The following is a 15,509-nucleotide window of genomic DNA, read 5'->3' on the forward strand; positions in this document are numbered from 1 at the left end:
TCTCCTTGACTCCATGACTCCTGGGAAGACACTGGCCCTTAGAAAGCACCTTGCTCTCTCTGTGACCTGGCACCTTTCTTCTTAACTACATTTTGAGGAGGCCAGCTGACCACATTTACAAATACTCAATTTTAGGTGTCTAAATTGGCACTATGGGGATAAGATACCTAAACTTGTCACATGGTGACAAATAATTGTGGAGTTCGCACAGTGAGGGTTCAAAATAGTAAGGCTTCCATCTCTCACTTGAACTGAAACAGAATAATAACATCAGAGGTTGATATTTACAAATGGATAATCTACAGAAAAGGTGCCACTGGAAACACCAGATTATGTATTTTATTTGAAAATCCATTTTAAAGTCTTTTGTGATAATTAAGCTCACCACAGTGCAAGAAGGCCAGACTTCCCACAAGCTGTTTTCAAGGCTGGGCATGTTGTTCCATTTATAATATAATATAATATAACATATAAAAAGAGATTCAGATAAATATGTAAAATGTGTCTTTCCACGTGCTAGCTTGATTATCTAAAAGGATCATAACTGCATTTTCTGTCTTTGAAAAAGCTTATTTTTTTAGCTAGACACTAACACTGTTCCAGACATTTAATACAAAACATCCAAGCAATTTCTGTAATTTCATATTTAGCAGCATGTGAGGAATGCTGATAAGCTACAGACATTTTATTTTATGGACTTACATTAGCAATCTTAGTGCAGGTTCTACTAAAATAGTATCAGTATAATTGTAGAATACCTATCAGACCTAGACAACGCTTAAAGGTCCCTTCCAACTCTAAGTATTCTATAATTCTGTGATTCTGTGACCTCTCCTCCTCATCAGCCTTTGAAGATGTCAGGTTACTCAACTCACCATGTTGCTTTCGGTACCAGTTTATACACTCCTCATCCTAAATGCTTCTCCTTAGAAAAGACACGTAAGAGGAATTTAATCTTACAGACTCCCCCTTCTGTGTCCTATCTGCCTTCTCGCTGATTTTCAAGGTAATCAAGATGTTGACATTTATCTTTTCCTGAAGAATTATCTTCAGCTGCTACTTTCATTTTAGAAAGACTAGTACCCTTCACCACAGCAGGTATAATCATAAACTATTCAGATGGATTAAATCATCATACATCAAAAGAAAAATGATGTTTTAAAGCAAAGGCTCAACATATAGTTCATGGATCAATATCTTCTATCTTAACGATTATTTTTGTTTATATTTATGCTTATCAGTTTTGTTCAGAAGGTAATTCCATCCATAGCTGTGTCAGTTTGAACTAGGGCAGTGGAATATATTGCAGCACATATGCAGTGTGAGAAAGAGATAGGATTACCTGAAAGGGGAGTTCTACTTCAATGTGCTTTCTTTCTTAACACAACTATTTCATCCATTTATAAAACTATACGTGCAATGAAGCATTTAACATAGTTAAGCATATGTGAAACTACACTTTGTCTCCTCCTCAGAGTAGACATGGCAGTGACCAGATATAAAAATTTATGTATGTAGAATCTATTTAGAAGAATAGCAGACTCTTTTTTTCAAGCTGGGTCATTTCCTTTGTCTGCTTCACAGAACTGTTGCATAAACTTCTGAATTTTTGTGGGCAGAAGTGGTGGAACGGCACAATAGGGAGTAAAGAGAAGAACATCTGGTGGTGGAAGTTTTGGTAGAAGGTGCAAGACTGATCTAAGTTATTCTACCTGCAGACTTCACATCATGAATCTACAGTCTGAGAGATAAGACTGACGGAAAACTCACAGTGCTTTTATTTTGTATTGACCAGGTGACTTTTGGACCGTGTGAATAATAAATATCCACGTCTTTCTCTGGTCCACATAACTAGGAAGCACAATAAAAATCCCATGACTTTCCAGGAGAGACATTTAGCTGAGACATTATCATTATTCTTCATGTTTAAGAGTAATGAACAGCTTTTAAGTCAGGGAAAGAAGGGGAATTTGAAATAATTCTTCAGAGCAGATCACACTTGTTTTTGTTTTTGGTTTTTTTCCAGAACGAGAATATTACAGATTAGCTTGCTCCATAGAACTAAAGAAGGGAAAACAAAACCAGAAAACAGTGCATCAGTCCACGATGCCACCTGATGAACACAATAAACTGGGGCTTCCCTATTAAAAATAGGGGTCCAGCATCTGTAATGACTTTACATAAGATTTGTAAGCAACTTTTTAATTGGCATAAGTGCACAGAAATGTATCCATGGAGCTTCTGATCCTCCCTCATCACTAACCCGTGCAGTGCATCATTTACACCCCAGATTCAGTCTACAGCTCTGTTCTGGGAATCGAGCAGCATATCTGTGACTACCTTTTAGTTTGCAGCATATGACTCTAATTAATGATAAGGTCCATAAATTTGTCAGGAATTTAAACAGCTTTATGAAATCGAAGATTTGAATGCTTGTCCTTAGCCCCAGATTACACCTGGCTCTCCATCACGTGCTTGTTTCCTGTTCAAGCATTAGCAAGAATCACTAGCTCTTTATAAGAGTGAATCATGCCTTCAGTTTTGTCAAATGATTGGTAATCTTCCCCTTCTGACTGCTCAGTTTTTCTTGTTGTCTTTGAAATTAAACAGAACATGCTTGCATCTATTTTTTTCTGGCGCAAGTAAGCTGAAGGTCTGAATTCTCTCAAAGATGTTTTGTTGCAGAATCCATCTTGCACACAACTATTACATCTAATAAACTGCGTGTGTCTGTATGCCCATATGTACGTATGCCTGCCTGTATATGGCAAGGTATCTCACATATAGATGACAAATGTCTTCTTCTGCAAACCAAATCCCACTGTCTTCTATTTAGCCACGATGCCCGAGGGAGGCAATTATTCAAGGTAATCTGCAGATGCACAGAAAAGCAATAAATAGTAGTTACTAGGGTTTAAAACTGGGAAAACCCTGTCAGGTTGCTCTGAGGAAATCTCCAGGCACATTAAACACAAAATGTGTGGTTTTAAATAACACAGCACAGGCTTGAAAAGGGTCTGAAGGCAGCACTATTCAGATCATGGTGTTGTCATAGCAACAGACATTGAAATTCAAAATATGAAGCACAAAATGGGGGTAGGAGAAAAAGAAGGGTAGAGAACAGAAAAATATCAAGTAGTCATGAAAATCTTTAAAAAGAATATGAAAATCAGACTTGCATGACCAGTGATAGAAATAATCCAAATATACTTATTCTGCATATTACTGCTTGCATTTCTTTACCTTTTCCATACAACAATGTGAAGATGCTATATATAAATATTGATAATCTATGCCTTCTAACAACCCTCAAGGAAAGTATTAAAGTTACTATTTATAGATAGAAATACTGAGGCAGAGAGAGAGGTTTGTCCAAGTAAAATGCCTATGGCAGGGGTGGAAAGAAGATGTTCATCTATTTGCTCTGCTCTGCACTCACACGGTCTTCATTTTATTGCTTTAACATGCCTAGGTTTTATGATGTTATTCTCTAGTTATACAATAGAGAGTAAATTTCATGCATTTTCATAATACTGGTAGTAACAGTACTCTATATTTAACACAAAAGCTCCAGTCTCTTTCCACAGTGTGTGCAGTTATTAAAATCCATCTATAATATTTTGTTATAATAATAATAATAAAAAAAATACATAGGGAATAAGTAAAATAGTAAACATCCTTTTTTTTTTTTTTTTTCTCCCCCCCACCCTCCCAGATGTAGAATAATGCAGAAAAAGATACTCATTCATGCCTAACTCATCAAGGAGCCATGGCAAATGTAACCTAACAGGAAAGAATTAATGTGCTGTTTTTGGGGATTAAGGAATCGTGTTGGTCAAAAACTTGAGATTACCAGAGATTTTTTCTTTCTATTTTTATCCCTCACTGACATCTCTTCACAATATTTTATTCTACGTCTATAACTACTTATCTGTATTACTAACTCGTGTATAATAGAATTCTGAAGTATATCCATGAGATTTTTTGATGTTGAATTTTGCAGTGATTTCCACATTAATTTAGCATCTTCAAGGAGTGATAATGAGGAACTTTCCCTCTCTCTCTATTTCCTACATCTTTATATCCCTTGCAGGCATGTAATATAATTTGAAGTTGCTGTCATTCTTGAAGTAATATAACACTACAGTATCTGTCTCCTAAGAGTAACTTTAAGGTTTTTCAGTATCAGTATCAGCAATATAAACCAGACAACTTTCAGGAAGTTTAGGCAACAAGCGATAAACAAAGAAAGTAGATAAAGGTAGAGAGGAAGCTTTCGAAATTATGGAAATGTGCTGACTGAACTATGGGCTGGCAACGTACCAGAAGACTGCAGAAAACAAACAGACAAAAATACAAAAAGAAAACAACTACTGAAACCTAGAGCTTGACTGAGTAGAACAAAACTTCTACTAATTGGGAACAAACTCCCTGGGATTTCTAGGGTCGTAACTCTAGAAGGACCAGATCTAGTCTATTGTCACAATGACTGAAAATCATCTCGTAATTAGGAAGCTAGCAGAAAATAAAGCATGAGTGCACAGAGGATGAATAATGTGAAAGGTGAAGACAGAACCAAGGTACTACACCAAGTTCTTCGTGTTATTTTCCTTGACAAGTACTATTGCTCCAGCTAGTTTGACCAGGAAGAACTCTGCGTGGTAGGTGTTGAGGTGCTGTTCCACAGACCTCAGCATTTGTCCAGAAACTCACTGAGCTCCTCAAGTGCTTTCTGCATTTTGCAGCCAGGTCTGAAGCCATGCTTCTGTGCTGTCATTGTTCTTACTAGCAGATTCAAGGTAGTAACATTGACCAGATCTACTTCAGCATAAAACTATGGATTTAACTTGAGTAGGAGCAAAGTGGGGAGGCTAGAAGACACTATATTTGGGAATTTTGAGAGAATGGGCTGAAGCGAAAGCTTTCATTTCCCTGATCCTCGTTTTTTCCCTTGGATACTTGCAGAACTTGGCTCCTCTGTTTCCTGAGAGGGGCAGAAGAGATGATGCAGATGATGCATTGTGCTGAGTGAAGAAGAAGTCTGTGAAAACAGAGGACTGTATCTTCAGTCTGGTAGGAATAAAGTTGTCAATTCTGGCTAAAAACTGCAGTACTAATGTACTTCTAATGCTTTCCACATTCAATTCTTGGTTGCAATTTCTAAATAAAATGAACAATTTCAATTTCAAACAAGCTTGCATATGTCTGCACTACACTGCACTGACTATAGTACAGGCCTACATTTCTTTTATATTTATTTAATAAATGTATGAAAGGTTTGGTAATATAAACTTACCACAACAAGGAACTAATAATCCTTTCTTCCACAAAAAGCTGAGACAGTCCTTCAGTAATTCTAATTCTAAAAAATTCTAAGCAGAACAGTAAAGGAAGAGCTTTTTTCTTGTTGTTGTTGGTTATTTATTTATTTATTTATTTATTTACCCTAACACCCATGTGTACCAGTTTTCATCTGGTTCTAGGCTGTCCAGGAGAGTTAACTTACCAAACAACAGACATAAGCATAAAAGGTCTTCTTTGGCCCTCTAAGAAGCTTGACTGAAGCTGTCTGCCAAGTACAATACAACACAGCTGAAATCAGACTGAGTAAGGCTGTTCATACCTGCACTTTTCATAAAATCATTGATTATTTCAATGAAATTTGAGTATTATCATATAATTATTATTATTTTTTTAATCCAAAATATTACACGGTAAAGTACCTGCAGGTAAAACACATCTTAAACCACCGTGTTTTTTATACACGCTGGCCTAAAAACAAATTCTAGCTCAGGAAGCCTTGGTTTGGAATGTGGTTGCTCTGCCCATGTCCTGTTTTCCAGGTCAGTGATGTCAAAACAAACAAGATTGAAAACTTCACTGTTCATAAAGTTTTCCCAAATCTCTTGACTTAGTGTCACAGTAACACCACAGCACATAACTCTGTTTTGTTTTCTCTTGGTGTTGCCTGCTGCCTGGTCAGGTATCTCCTCACAATTTGCCATATTCTCATTGCATTCTTACCTATGATTTACTGTTCAAAAAACCACCAACTGTCTAAAGGCTTGAAACCCACTGTACTTGCAGCTCAGTGTTGTAATTATGCAAACATTCTGCTCCAGCTACTAACGCCTGAACCTAGCCGCCTACCTCACTCTCAGCTGGGTTTTCTATGTGGCAATACAGGCATTATGAATGTGCGATGCTCCCAAGAAGACATACGCTTATTTTCTGAGATTGCTCTTAACTGCCAGAATTGATTACGAAGGTTAAAAGTAGCATTGAAACACGTTTAGTAAAAACCCAACCCAACAATAAGCTGTGGAGCACCATTTTTCAGCGTTGTTGTATGATTTATCTCTTTATTTACACTGTTTATCTTAGCAGGCATTTCTCAAAGATGCCTTGCTCCCTAGGACATTCAGGACCCTTTCCACTGAACCTCACCCGCTACCGGGGCAAACCAGCTCAGGCCAAGGCCGCTCCCGCAGCACAGCCCCACTGCGCCTTGCGGGAAACCCACCCACCGCCCTACCACCCTCTACGCCGCTCTAGCCCCGCCCCTCCCCGCCTTCCGCCAATCGAGTCGCCCTGTGAGCCAAGGGGCGGCAGCTGTGGCGCGTGTTCCCTCGCTGATTGGCCGGTAGCCACTGAGCGTCAGCCGGGGGCGGAGATCGCCAGGAGTGGCTGAGAGGAAGAAGACAGCCGAGAGCTGATTCGCCGCCGTCTGTCACGTGGTACTAGAGGGGCTGTGACGCCCGCCGTGGCGGAGGGGCTCGGCTTGTCAGGTAGGTGGGTGCCGTGCGCGCCGCCACCGCTGGTGCCCGCGCCCCGCCACCGGCGCCGGGCCCTCGGGGGGCTGCTGCCCTCCTCACGTCCGGTCTGGCCCGGCCGTGCCGCGGGGCGGGGGGACGGGGAACGGGTAGGCCAGGCCCAGCCCGGCCAGGCGCGGGGCTTCACCTGCGGGCGGGGCGGGGCGGACACCACTTGCGCTTCCCTCCGAAGGGGCAGTGGCGGTATCCAGCCGCCTCCCACGGCCAGGCGCGGGGCGGTGGCTCCGGTTGCAACCCGCACGGCGGCGGCGGCGGCTCCGCCCCGTGAGGCAGGAGGCGCGGCGGGCGCCATCCCCGCCCCCGCCCTAGGGACTGCTGCCGAGGCCGGGGGTCCGAGCTCGGCGGAGCGGACAGGAAGAGGACAGCGCCCGGCGGCGGCACTGTCGCTAGCCGAGGGTCAGCGGCTGCCGCTCTGCCGTGTGCCCCCCTCACGAACACCGCAGTCCGTCCCGCCGCTCCTTGTTTCCCTTCGGCAGTGCCTTGAGGGTTGGAGACTTCTGTACTCCTTGCAGGTTCGGTTTCGAGAGCGCGGCAGGCGCTTCTTGAGGCTGCAGTGTGTGTGTGATGTTCTCAGAGTCCGGTCCGGGCAGATGCGGCATGTCAGATCCTGGGCTTGGCGTTTTGGGGGGCACGACAGGCTTACGGGTTTGGTGCATGAAGATGAGCACACAGGATGGCGTTACCTGTTCTTTTCTGTACAGGAATGCTTCTTTTCCAGTGAACGTAGTCACCAGTGTGGACATCTGGGTTTGTTGCTCTTTCCAACAACCTGTTTTCTGTTCTCCTAACAGGAGAAAAAGGAAGTGGAACCTCCCAATGATGTGACATAACTTTCCCACGCTCTTTAACAAACTTCCTCAGAATAACTCTGATGCTCTGCCTTATCTTGTTTTCAGCATCTTTGAACTAGTTGTAATACGGGCCACATCTGAAACTCTTGATTTTCAAGATCAAAAGAACTTAATGGGTATTATTATAAGTGTACTGACAAGGTCACACATGGTAAAGGTGTGTTTTCCTACAGAGATCACTGACGTGGTGAGCTGTGTGTGCGAGTCTTTGGAATGTGCCAGGAGGTGGGAAGTTCACACTTGCTGTCTGTCTGCAGTCGAAACAAATTGCTACTGATATACACGTATTATAGGATAAGTTATGGTACCTGTTTCCTCCTTTAACTGGTTCAATTTTGATCTATTATGGCACACTGTCAGTGGTGCTGCAACCATGGATGTCCAATTGTGCAGTGTTATCCCCAGAGGAGCTGAGCTTTGAACTTCTTAGAAGGGAAAGCTATAAGAAATAAGGAGAATAAGGGAAAGATATATAAGAAGCCTGTGCAAGGTTCCTTTCTGACTGACCAAAAGCTTATAAGGCCTTACATTGCATCAGGAGAGATTCAGATTGGATATTAGAAAAATCTCTCAGAAATGAGCTGTAGTGCAATTGGATCGGGCTGCCCAGGGTGGTGGTGCAGTGGCTGTCTCTGGAGGTGTTCAGGAAACAGATGCGTGTGACACTGAAGGGCGTGAGTTGACTAGATAGTTGGACTAGATAGTCATACAGGTGTTTTCTCACCTTAATGATTCTATGATTTTATGATTTAATTATCACCAAGATCCTCAGAATCATAGAATGATTTGGATTGGAAGGGACCTCAAGGATTGTCTGATTTCAACCTCTGTGATGCAGGCAGTATTGATACCCCCTCATTCAGGTGCTATCCAACCTGACCTTGGGATGGGACATCCACAGCTTCTCAGGGCAGCCTGAGCCTCCTTGCTTTCCCACAAGTGTAACTTCATTCATTACTGAATCTCTGAGGAACATTCTCCTTCAGTTGGTGTTCGGACTGCTGTGTTAAGCGCATCTGAAATCTCTCTGTCATTTGACTGTGAGCACAGGCTGGGGTAGGGGATGCAAGGATTCTAAGGTAGAGTGATGTGAAGGAAAAGTGGACCTTCCTTCAGAGGGGGACAAGTTAACATGTGCTTCACTGTAAGGAGGAGACTGAACACAGGGAAGCAAGAGCATGTGACTGTGTGCTGCACTGTCAGCAGGAACTACAAATTTTATTTCTCTTGCTGAAGGCATTCTGTGCCTGGGTTAGTGCTTCACAAAGCATGCAGGAGGGTTTGCTGACAACAGGCAGGCTGGTTCTAGGCTCCAGCCCCAGGCAGGCTTCCCGTGGCCTGTGCTGTGCCTGCGCACAGACCCCACTTCCTGCCTGCTGCAAGGGGAGGTGGGCCGTCCTGTTGGCCCATGGGCTGGCAGCTGGCCGGCACTATGCCTTACAAGGAGGTGGGTGAACTGCATGAGGTCACCGCTTCGCAGGGAGGAGGATTTTCTTCAGTGTGTGGGAAGTGGGTCTGGAAGAGGAAGGGGGAGTCTTTGGCTGAGAGGAGGGAGGAGGAGCGGCAAGAGGAGAGCTGAAATTCACTTCTGCAGAAACTAAACTGTGTACGCCCTCTTATCTGGAGATAAAGGAGGCTGCCCTGTAGTACCGCTGAGTTACATTTTTCATGTATTTGCCTTATAAACATAGATTTAGAAAACTTGAGCAGAGAGGATTGTTATACAGGAGAGGGAGGCTTGGAATGGTTGAGTATTTGGCATTTAATTAGGGAGTAAAAGCATTTAAAGTACTATGTGTGTAAATATGCATTAGGTGACCACAGTGCCTTAGAGAAGATTTCTTTTGAGAATTATTAATAACAAATTATTGGAATCCATGACTTTGTTTTTGGATTTTAAGAAAGGATGGTTACCTTTATTTTTAAGAGACACATGCGTGGTGGTGTACAGTGTGCAGTGCAAGGCACGTCTTGTAAGTGCTTAATATGCAGCGTGTATCTATAATTACTTGTTTTTTCTTTAAGGACAACTTCTTGTGACAAGGAGTTTGGATTGCCATCATCTCATATCATGAAATCACATTTCAGGGTACGACTGTAATTTTTTTAAATTATTTTAACAAGTTCAAGTGCAGAATTAAGTTTGTTGCAAGTGTCGTGAATCTGAAGCAGTTTAGATTTTCTCAATGCTGGGTATTTCTGTGATGATAAGTTCCTGGTAAGTTTCTGCTCAGTGCGGTTATTAATCTGAGTGATTGAATTGTACTTCATCTTCTACTTTAATTCTCAGATCACTGTTTCATCTACAGTTGCCAGTTTCCTTTACATTACTGCCGTTCTGCACTACATGCAAGTGCCAGATGGTTTAACTTCACTTTCCAACTTACTTTCCCACATCTGAGCTTGTTACTAACTGGCTCACTGCACACCTATAGTTGACACAGCCGAGCACAGAGACAGCTCCTCATGTTCATTGCTGTTCTGTGGCTTGGTGACTGTTCTCTTGCCAGGGGTACTAGTTTGTCAGGGCTCCTCACCTCCAAAATGTATTAATCAGCTTGAAAGGACGTAGTTCTGGTTGCTTAGTCATGTCTGTGTTGTGAGCTTGCTTTTTGAGCAGCAGAGATATTTTGTTAGGCTTTCTGATGTCATTGCGCTTTTCTGCTGAGGGCAGAGGTACTACTTGGACCAGAACTTGCACTTAGTTTCTGGTTTGGCTGAATGTGGTGTAATAGCAGTAGTTGTGTGCTTTGAGACATTCCTGTCACATAGTTCTGTACTGACACTCTCACATGAAGCTTTCTACCGTTACAGGAAAAATGTCATTTAGGATATGCTTTGCAATACTGCTTCCATGATAATGTAATACATTTGGAACTACAGTCTCATTACGCACCAATAATGAAAATAAGTAATGAATAACTACTTAATTGTTTTTATTGTTAGGCATTTTTCTTCACGGTGTTCAGATTTTGTTTTGAAGACCATCCTTTCACAAGGTCTTTTGTAATTTTCATCGTAAAGTCGCAGTGCCTCCAGCCTTTATTTCATATTATGTTTTTGGAAGCTATTTATTTTGACGAAGCTGAGGCATGAAGAAATTAATACTTAGCATCAAAATAAATTACCGTAATTAAGGCCTAATGAAAAATCAATTATCTTTTAAATAGAGGCAACCCGTGAAAAGTTTGTGAATTGTTTACTGTTATGCGAGAGCTCTTCAACAGAAGAAGAAATGGAATCCAGAGTAATATTAATGTGTGTTAATCACAAATTATTTGTTCCTTGAAACTGCTCATTTAGAAACTGAGAGACACAAAATTACAGCAGTGAGCTTGATGGCATTGTGGAGATGAGCCCCTCTGACAGAACGCTGAATCATCCCCAGAGCTCTCCATCCTCTAATAAATGAGTCGGGCATTTATTGGGGTTTGTAATTACATGGTCACATAATACATGTTCCAAGGAGGGTGGCATTTAGAGTTTCATCCTCAATTTGTGAATCTTTTAATTTCACAACTTGATTTGTCAGCTCTGCTACTTTTCTTCAGTTCTGTTTATGCATGACTTTTTGCTTTAGAAAGACTGGAAAATCTGATTTCGTACTTTTACAGTGTATTGAAATTCACATTGTTATCATATTTACATGGTTTGCAGTTTGTACTGCAATAGTAAGTTGTTTTTTCTCTGAACAAAACAGACTGGACTGGAGGACTATGAATATTGTTTTCTGAGTATTTAATAAAGGCAGGAGTAAGTTTATTGAATATTTGGTGTTTAATGCTCAGACAAGTAATGTGTCAATAATATTTCAGCTAGTGTTGAGAAAATAAGTTTAACTTTGGTGACCGTATGAACAATTAAGAATACAGTCTTGGTATAAATCTGCTTAGTTTTTGAATACTTAAAGCCTGTCTTATTTGTTATGCAATTTTATGCAGGTTTTTTTTTCTTTTTTTTTTTAATAGTGAAGTTAGTGTAGTATATTGCCACCAGATCTGTTAAGATACAGTCTTTGAATATATGTATTTTTTCTTTTATTTTTTTCCCTTCAGGGAATATCTGACTCCAAAGCAGTGGTTTCTGCTTGGAAATGTTCATTAATGTAAGACACTGTCCTCATGAAACTTCTTCCAGAGAAGGGGTGCATTTTAAATAAGGTGATTAAATTTAAAAAATGTGAAAGCGTGGACAATTCTACGAAACACTGAATAAAGGTATTTAAAAAAAAAATAAAATTGTCCTATCCCTTCAGCAAACTGTTATGACAAGTGCTTTTGTAGACAATTTCAGTGAAAAACATTCAGCTTTAGAGTGCCATTCCACTAACAAAAAGCTGAAAAGCATGAACGCGGAACACACACCTGCTTTTTGTTGGTGTGAGTTTGTCATATGTTGAAACACACGCGCGCACACGCACACACTCACACACACAAGAAAAAAAAAAAGAAAGAAAAAAACAATCCTAAGGCGCTATGAGTGGTGTGCTTACTCTGAAGGAGAGTTGCCTTTCCATCATTTCTATGGTATATGATTGTTCACCAGTTCAATTAAAAAGATGTGGTAACTGAGCAGATGAAAGGAAATGATTAATTTGCAAATGCACGAAAATGTTAGCAGTTGAAAGTTGGAGAAAAATGGATTTGATGGATAGACAACTCCCTGGATAAAGGATTGGCTGGATGGTTGTACTCAGAGAGTTCTGATCAGTTGTGCAGTGCCCAAGTGGAGACCAGTGACAAGTGGGTTTTCTCAGGGATCGCTGTTGGGTCTGGTGCTACTTAACATCTTTGTAGGCAGTGTGGACAGTGGGATTGAGTGCACTCTCAACAGGTTTGCAGACAACACCAGGCTGAGTGGTGCAGTTGACTCTAGAGGAATGGGATGCTATCCGGAGGGACCTGGACAGGTTTGAGAGGTGGGCCTGTGCCAACCTCATGAAGTTCAACAAGGCAAAGTGCAAGGTCCGGCATTTGGGTTGCGGCAATCTCAAGAACAGATACAAGTTGGGTGGAGAATGGCTTGAGAGAAGCCCAAAGGAGAAGATTTGGGATAGTCAGTTAATGAAATTCAACATGAGTCTGCAGTGTGCACTTGCAGCCCAGAAAGTCAGCCATTTTCTGGGCTGCATCAAGAGAAGAGTGAAGAGTAGTTTGAGGGAGGTGATTCTGCCCCTTTACTCTGCTGTTGTAAGACCCCAACCTGGAATACTGCATCCAGTTCTGGAGCCCCCAACACAAGAAGGATATGGAGCAAATGGAGCAGGTTCAGAGGAGGACAGAGATGATCAAAGGCTGGAGTACCTCCCCTACAAGGACAGGCTGTGAGCTGGGGCTCTTCCGCCTGAAAAAGGCTCCAAGAAGACCTTAAAGCAGCTTTCCAGTACGTGAAGGGGGCATCCCTGCCTATAGCAGGGGGATTGGAACTAGAAGATTTTAAGGATCCCTTCCAATCCAAGCCATTCTATGATTCCATGAAATGTGCAGTTGAGAAACTGTAGAGAATTATAAGGTGTGTAATAAAGTATCAGGAAGGCCTTTCAGTGACCATTTCTGCCTCTTGCATTAGGTGAACGTTGAAACTGGAGTGGCAAATTTCTCATCAGTAAATGTGTAAAGTAAATCTGATTAAGAAGCTTATTTGACATCTGAAAATATGTAATGTGTTCAAAAAAAATTTTTTTTTTTTTAAATTGGAGAGGAGAATTACGTGCTTAACTCTGGTCAGAAATCTCGGTTTTATTCAGTCCTTGTCTTCCTCTACAGGTTAAAAATAAGAACATCATCAGTCTATCTGGATTGTGTCTGCAGTGTGGTCCATAAAGACATTACAGATTTAGATATGAAAACAGATGGTTGTTACCAGTTATTGCAGCAGGATGGCTCATGTCTTACTGCATGTTTTTTTTCTTAGATTAAATTGGGATTTCAGATATAAAGACGCTGTTAGTGAAATTCCTGTAAAGTATCCCGGAGAATAGTAAGGCAAGAATTCACACAGGGATTTAAATAATTATTGCATAAAATACAAATGTTTCTATCATCTTTTATTTATTTATTTTTTTTCTGAAGAATCACCGTCAGTGGTTCTGTGTTCTGAAGAGCGTTTATTTCATGAATAAAATAATTAGCTGGTATCCTCTCTGGAAAGAATACTTTTGATACTCAAAATGAAATACTACTGTAAAAAACAAACAAACAAACAAACAAAAAACAGGCTGCTGTTGTAATAAGTTCATTTAGACTGAGTCTTATGTATGCAAACACTCTTCCACATCAGGCATTTATGCATGCCTTTTATTGTTCTTGTGTACTTCAGCATTATTTTTTCCAGAGACATTGGAGGTTAATGTCCACATCTTGTCACAGTTTGGTCTGACACCCAGTATGTTATAATATAAGTAAACATAATTAAAGCTTAGTCCATTTATACATTTTCGAATGAGGTAATGCATCTCAGGAGTGTTCTTTACAACTAGGGATGATATCTGAGCAAAACTGACTGAACCTGAAATAGTAGGATAGCTTTTTTCGTGTTTCCTGAAGAGTTATATTTTCATAAGGTGTTTGTATTAAAATTGTTATGTATGTGAATTTGCACCGCAAGAACAATATTTGAGAAGTTGCAAACGTCTGGTTCAGTCATCTGTCTTTTGAGTGACTGCCCTTATAGTGAGAGTCACTTTATCTCATCTAAAAGAAGGAGTTACCATAGTAAGCATTTTTCAGGACGTGGAGCATGCAAAGGAAACGTCATCCAGATGAGTTACAGCAAATAAAAATTTCAGACAGTGTCTTTTATCAAATTACATTGTATGATTTATATCCTACAGTGTAAGAGTCTGGCAAATAAGCTATGAGGAAGGGATTCTGTTCTTGGACTTGTGTTTCTTATGGGCTAGTTTCCCATGTAAAGCACCATGAGGCTGATCTACATTTAATGTGGTACAGCGCCAAGGAAATAAGTGATCTGAGGAAAATTGAATGAATTATGAATTACCTAAAAAGTGTTGTATAAACCAGAAGGATGTAGTTGGCTTAATGAAGGTGGAAAGAAGCAGCCACCACCGTATTGCTTTCTGAATTTCTTTTCAGTGAATGATAAATGCTTGGAACTATACTATCTTTCTCTTACAGAGACCTGTGTGTCATATATTACAAACCATTGGTGAGTCTTTGGTCTAATTATTTTGGCATCTGGGATAAATTCTGTTTGATGTTGGGCCATAGGGAGAAAATAATACAGTTGGATCATAGTAGCCCTGTGCAGCAGTGTAGGCTTGGGAAAGGGTGGCTTGAAAGTTGACTGTCAGAAAGTGGGGTAGAGGGTGCTGGTTGTCAGCCAGCTGAACATCAATGAGCCAGCAGTGTGCCCAGCTGGCCAAAAATGCCAGTGTCATACTGTTCCTCTGTGTGGCACTGGTGAGACTGCACCTTGCGTGCTTTGTTCAGTTTTGGACCCCTCTCCAGAAGAAGAGCATTGAGTTGCTTGACTGTGTGCCAGGAGGGCACCAAAGATGGTGAAGGAATTGGAAAACAAGAGCTATGAGGATTTACTGAGGGGACTGAAATTGATTGAACTGAAATTAGAGAAGAGGAGGCTGAGGGAGACCTTATAGCTCTGTACAACTGCGTGATAGGAGATTGAGCACAGAGGATATTATTCAGAGAATCACACACAGAACTGCAGAGATTTGAAGGAACATCACAATATCATCAAGTCTAACACCCCTGCTAATAATATATAATAGGTTGCATAGGTAGATATTCATACAGATCTTAAATATCTCCATAGAAGGTGTCTCCACAACTTCTCTGGGGAATCT

At 41.0% G+C, this 15,509-nt stretch overlaps 1 protein-coding gene across 6 annotated transcripts in view; it reads left to right on the forward strand.

The window, feature by feature from the left end:
* The first annotated feature begins 6,727 nt into the window (after positions 1-6,727).
* Positions 6,728-15,509, forward strand: part of FER (FER tyrosine kinase) — a 176,051-nt gene continuing 167,269 nt past the window's right edge. Inside the window, exons 1-2 of one of the 6 annotated variants that reach the window (XM_048931380.1) lie at positions 6,758-6,788; positions 9,710-9,773. The gene's annotated coding sequence lies outside the window, so the exon portion shown is untranslated. Of the gene's footprint in view, positions 6,789-9,709; positions 9,774-11,739; positions 11,902-15,509 lie in introns of those variants that run through there. The other 5 variants (XM_048931379.1, XM_048931377.1, XM_048931374.1 and 2 more) reach the window with 5 other exon arrangements.

The sequence above is a fragment of the Lagopus muta genome, chromosome Z (assembly GCF_023343835.1).
Source record: "Lagopus muta isolate bLagMut1 chromosome Z, bLagMut1 primary, whole genome shotgun sequence".
Lineage (NCBI taxonomy): Eukaryota > Metazoa > Chordata > Aves > Galliformes > Phasianidae > Lagopus > Lagopus muta.